This window comes from Caenorhabditis briggsae (genome assembly GCF_000004555.2).
Source record: "Caenorhabditis briggsae complete genome, chrV, whole genome shotgun sequence".
In the NCBI taxonomy this organism is placed as follows: Eukaryota; Metazoa; Nematoda; class Chromadorea; order Rhabditida; family Rhabditidae; genus Caenorhabditis; species Caenorhabditis briggsae.
Window position 1 is genome coordinate 19,189,374 of NC_013488.2, and position 6,467 is coordinate 19,195,840.

The window sequence follows — 6,467 nt, forward strand, 5'->3', positions numbered from 1 at the left end:
ATTCAAAATTGAGTTAGGATGGGTAAGTTAGATCTATGAGAATCAGGCTTTCTCTTTTATTTTTTCTTAAGAATCCCTCCAAAAAATACCGTAAAACCTGTATTAGAAGGGTCCTCCGAGAGGGGCTCGGAAAAATAGAAGGGTCCCTGTAATAGAAGGGCCCCCGTAATAGATGGGGCCCCTTCAAAATGAGTTTTGAAATTAAAAAATTGATGTGAAATTGATAGATTTTCAAAAAAAAAACAAAAATGTTGAACGAAACTTCCCGAATTTTTCGATAGAATATTTCGGAAAAAAATGACCGGAAAAAAAGAAGGGCCCCTGTAATAGAAGGGCCCTCCGGAGGTACCTTGGAACAATAGAAGGGCCGGCCCTTCTAATACAGGTTGTACGGTATCTGAAATTGACAGGTAAATGGGATCTATACTACCAGAGTCTTTCCCTATTTTTTTTTTCAAAGAAAAATATCACTTCTGCACTAAAAACCTCCCAAAAAATCTGTCAACTAAGACATGCCATTTTTGATATTTCATCGCGTCCACTGGGACCAATTTGCTCATTGTTGGACCACCCACATCAACTCATCCCGTTTATTTTTCCACTTGAGACTTCCTCCTCTTCTATGCCTATTTGACTATAAAACTATATAGTCATGGACCATATGGATGGGATAGGGGGTACCTTATGGTCCTGTATTATAGAAAAGAGAGCCCTCGGGGGCCCGGTCACTAATTAGTGCTCATTAGTACACACATACCTCGACATAATGCCGGCGACAAGAGGGCAAGAAATATTGGCAACCAATTCGACGACATCATTTTGGATCCATGGTTTTTTTCTGCTTGTGTGAGAAATTTGGAGTTTGGAAGAATCTGAAAGTTGGAACATCAAAATGAGATTCGAACCAAAAAAGGGGCTGGGAAAATTGTGTTAGAAAGTACAAACAAGCAAGATTCTTCAAAAATTAGATCTGGAAACGAAAAAAAAAGAATTCTGTGCAAAAACTGCCAAAAACATGTAAAATCCAGTTTAAAATAGGTCAAAGCGCCTAGAAAACAATTAAATTAAGATTACTAGGGAGATAATGAGAGGTGGAAAATTTAGACATCTGCGGGAGAACATTTTGTTGAAACCAGAAGATTATCACCGCCAAAAAGCGGATCAAACTACCTTTGAGAGCAGGAAAACCTTAAATGTTCCCAAAAAAGAGGTTTTTGTAATCTCATGACCTCAATTTTTTATTCTATCAAAACCAAAATAGACGGGTATCACCTCGATGCTATTTCGGGTTTTCTGTGAAGTTTTGGCCCAGTGGGACTCCGCTAGAGTCCGCTAAAAGGGAAAAAACGGACACACAGACACACAGAATTTGGTGATTGTTAATAGTAAAGATGAATGGTTCTTAGAACCTCTTAAAAGCTTCAGAAATTTCAAAAAACCAAAAATTATATTTGGATTCAAAAAGCTTAAAAATAGGATTTCCTCCAGAAGTCATCAATCTTCTCTTTTCCGTTCTCTCCTCTAGGAAAAAAAAAGTAATCAAAAATTTTAATGGAAAAAAATTTCAACGTCTTCTTTTCAAAAAGTGTTAAAAAGGCACCAAAATGATAAACGGTGGTTTTATGCAAATCGGAAAAACCACACCACACACAACTTTTTCTCTTCTTCTTTTGCTTTTTTTTGGACTAGAGGATAGAGCAATAAAAAAAAGGGATTGGAAACATTACAATTGAAAAAGAGAGACAAATTTCGAAAATGGGAAAGTGATGGGAGGTTTAAAAGTAGTAATTATGGAAGATTTGCATACATAAAAAGGAAGTGTGGGTGTTCCGTCGGGAGAAGAAAAGGCAGGAAAGGGGGTGGGTGACCCTCTGGTATAAGAAAAAGGGGGAAGCTTCTGTGCGGGGTCCGTTTCTCCTAAGCCACGCCCACTTTTTAGGGGAAGAGCATTGAAAATGAGAAACTGAATTTCTTCTGGAAGCTTGTAATCTAGAAGCTCAAATTAAAAACTTGAAGTTTTATGAAAAGGGTCTCCTTTCAGCCAGCTTTGACCAAGACTGTCGTTAGGGTACTTCTGAAATAGGTAGGGTTCGGCTGCCTAGAATTTACTGATTGGTCCAAGCCGCGGACATCTAAGGAAACCTGGGAAAGTCAAATCTTGCAACTTTGTCTCCAAAATTCTCCTCCAACACATTCTCATAGCCTTCAATTTTCTTTTCTTTTCTACTTTTTTTCTTCGTTTTTTTTCTCTTTTTGCCTAAATACACCCTAATTAAACTAGGCGCGAAATAGATCAAATCCTCCTCCAGGCACTTTTTGTTTCTTAGAGATTCTTCTATCCCGGATATAGCAATTACTGATTCAGAAGAATGCTGCTGACCCAAACAGTGACCGTCTGAAAAATACTAAAATAGGAAGAGGGTGCGAGGAATAGGAGAAGCCAGAAGGCGTTCAGGCGTGAAAGATTTCTTTTTTGAAGAAACTTGACACCATATTTTTGGAACTGGTGCGCAAAATTTTAGAAGTCGAGTAGGTCTAGTCTGAGATAAGAAAAATGATCTAGATATTCCACTAGCTACTGAATTCTTAAATCTAGCGGGCCTGACAGACAGATTCTATATTTGGGACCTAGATGGAAATTACTTGCTTCCTGGCCCCAAAATATTATTCCGACAAAATTAGCGACTAGAACGAAAAGCACAGAACAAATTGACGGTGTTGTGTGAGGAAGTGTATACACTGATGAGGGCGCTTTTTGTGACGGGACCCCTTCCAAAAACGGGCGGAAAATAGAGGGAAAAAAAAGAGGAGAAGAGGAAAGGTAGTAATCAAATCACGCGGTGCTGAATGGGGACGACAAGAAATGGGATTTTGTTTTGTACTGAATGTGGTCATGGATTCACCCGGCGAGAGGAGATTTTTTAGATGGGTGGATTGCAAGAAGAAGAAGAAACAAATTTGAGAAAGGTAGCGAAATGGAGAAATTGAACCCAAATGGGTTGGGTTTGTATAGTGGTAGATATGAGGGTGGAGAAATCCAAACTGGATAGTACGAGTTTTAAGATATTCAGTACCGGTTTCTGGAGGGCACTTCTGCATTTTGAGAGTCGGAAAATCATTTTAAGACTTACAGTGCCGGTCACAAAGATATGCAAAAACCTATTTTCAGTTAATTTACGGGCATTTTGAACTATTTTCAGGAGCCTGGAACTCGGTTGTCAAGTTTCCGAACATTTCGAAAATTCTGGAGAGTTTAAAATCGACCTAGATTGAAACCTTTGCATTCACAGTATTTTTTGAAAATTCCTAGTTTTTCAGCTCAGGGATGTTTTTTTTTCAGCTTAGGGCCCCCTTGATGAGCTCAGGGAAGAAAGACACCTGTTTCGAAATCTTCAAATGGCTGGAAAAATAGGAATTTTCAAAAATTCTGTGAATGCAAGGTTTTTAGTCTAAATGCGACGTTTTATGACATCTTATCGTCCTTCTTTCTATTAAGATTAGAAGTGAGAAGACATTGTTTCAATGCAGACAACAAAACCGTTCCGCACAGGTTACGGTTTACGGTTTACAGCCTTTTAGGTGGCCCAGTCTTTGTGGTTTACCGCAAAAACAGACTCATTCTCCCTCTTTTTAGAGCGCGATGACTAAAGGGATCTAGTTGTCCAACACTCATTTACCGTATTTCCTAAAATAGGAGCTTATCCAAGTCAGAGCTCGATTATCTTAATTTTTGTGAAAGACTTGCCATCTGCTCGCCGCGCCTTCGGCGCGATTTAATCTAGTTTGTTAACTGGTTCGTCGCTTCGCTTTTCACGTTTTCTTAAAGGTTATCTATACTTATTTGTCAAGCTTTTTAAAACCGGACAGTGTACATGAGGACCAACAGACATCTCTAGCGTTTTGTACATAAGGAAGATATCAAATTTTGTAAAATGATAAACTACTTATCAAAATATCACCAATATTTTATCAGTTCACAAGCTTATGATATATCTTTTATGAACAGAGATAATTGAGCTTAAAGTTGATGGTTTAGGTAGTAATTGTCACTGATTGACCAACATAAATGGCTTCAAACTTATTTTCTTCTGTTTGACTTCTCAAAATCACTGAAAAATAGGATTCTTGATCAATCCTGTTAGCCCTATGTCGTAATTCACCTATTCTAGAATGCCGCCAGCAATCAAAGTGAACCATTCGATTTTATTACGTAGTTGGCTAGATGCATACCTCTGTTTCCCTATTTCCCACTTGAGTGGTACTGTTTTCACTTTTTTTTCGTCTTCCTCTGAAAAGGGTAAACAGGTAATTTAAGTAATTTAGTATACAGAGGGGAAGTAATGGAATTTAGGTTGAGAAGAATTCGAAAAATGGGGTTTTATAGAGGTCAGGTCATAAAGCATACCACCCACTGGGGATCGATCCTTATAATCCATGATTAGGAAAAAAAAGATTATTTCAAAAACCGCGAAAATTATGCAAATCGGAAGCGATTAGTCGCGCGAATCATCATTTCTCTTGATGGTTCGAAACTTGATTTTTCTCGAAATTTCTCTTTCCCCAAAAAAAATTAGACATCTTGATTAATAGATTTTGAAATGTTTGTACACCTAGAGATACAAAAAGATAGGAAGATGAAACAATCCGCAATGGGGATATGATAATATGAATGATAATCGGGAGAAAAATTGATATCGTAAGAGGAGGTAGGGGATATATAATCTGATGGACTATGAAATATCACTTTGACAGTATGGTGAGTATTGGATCTGTCGGGATTCGGAAGACTATTTGTTGTTTCTTTTGGATCAGTGCATCCATAAAGTTCCACGTATTGATTTCCAGCCAAGTTTAAGCCACGCCCACTTTACAACTTCCTTATGACTAGCCTGTTCCGTGGGAACTGAAAACTAGAGAAGACTCTTTGTTTTTCCATCCAAAGATAACTATCGCACTTTTTACTCCTTCATGGGACAGTCAGCCCGCGAAAAAAGAATACAAGGTCAAGACAAAAAAATTGGGGAATTCAAAAACGAAAAAAAAATAAGACGTTTGTTCAGAAGTTCTTGCTGCTGCTGATGCTACCCGCCATCACCACCACCACAATCATCAAATTAATCGAATGTGAACGGTATCAGTGATAGAGAGATTAGAGGTAAGCAGGAGTGTGCTAGAGAAAGCAGAGGGGGCGGAAGAGTGATCGAAGAAGAAGGTAGGGGTACCAAAAAAACGACTGATGATGAAGATGGAGAGGTGAACCTGTTCGAAACGACTGATGATTTGTGTGGAAAGGGCATGATTGGGTTAGTACTACTAGTAATTTAGTACTTCTCGGTGTGTAACCATATGGGAAGGTTGTCCATGGCTCAGGCACTAAAAATCGAAATGAGATACAGAAACAGGTGCAGCACACACAAGAAGGCCAGGTATTACGAGGGTGATGGTCCTTCTAACGGGTATAATAATGGTCATGAATGAGGGAGGCGTAGAAGTCAACATTTGACACACACACACACACACACAGAAGCATGACATAAAGATGAAGATAGGCTTACTATTAGAAGACAGGCAGATGGCGTGGATTTGGTAGAAACAGGGAAGATTAGGAAAAGAAGAAATGGTTTTTAGACTGAATTTTTAGCTATTCGTACTGTCCAGGTTGAATAAGATAATTTATGTGCTCTCCCTGGTCTAATTGATTGAACTCTTCCTAGGTTTCTAGAATCTAAAAACTCGTAACTACTAAATCATCCCTTGTTTCTTCTTATTTAACTATTAACTATATTTAACTGTCTTTCATATATTTACCGAAAATTAAAAAATATAAAAGAGGAGTTACATACCGTATATCGTTAATGCTGAATCAGAAGTCACCCTATACGTTCCCTTTGAGCTCAATTATCTCGGTTCCTTCAACATATATCAAACATTAGCCAACTGATAAAATGTTGGTGATATTATGGTGAACATTTTATCATTTGAAAAGTTTCTGATATCTCTAATAGGAACCATGATAGTTGAGCTCAAAGAGCACATATAGGGAGGGCTTCTATTAAAGCAATTCCGGTGTTTCCTTCAATCTCATTAGTTGACTAATATTTTGAAGTTTTGATTAAAAAGTGAAACAATCAAGCATAAAGTTGTGACTTCTCCGACAGCTGCTCTATGAAAAAATATTGGCTGTAATCTGCATATCCCCCGCCCACCTAAATCCTACCTCCCACGAAACAAACAATATGGTGTCTCGCTCGTTGAACCGTGTCGCTCGATTCACAAAAGTCACAAAGTCAATCACCAGGCAGGAAAAAATTATCTACCCTTTTTACCGCTACTCGCGCATAATTTTTTGACCACCCTAACTAGTTTTTTACCCTCTGGTAAAAGTTTCAGAATTTATACAAAACGGTTGACTCGGTTTTTTATAGGGGTAAAATGGGAAATGAGGGGAATGACTGATGAAGGCAGGG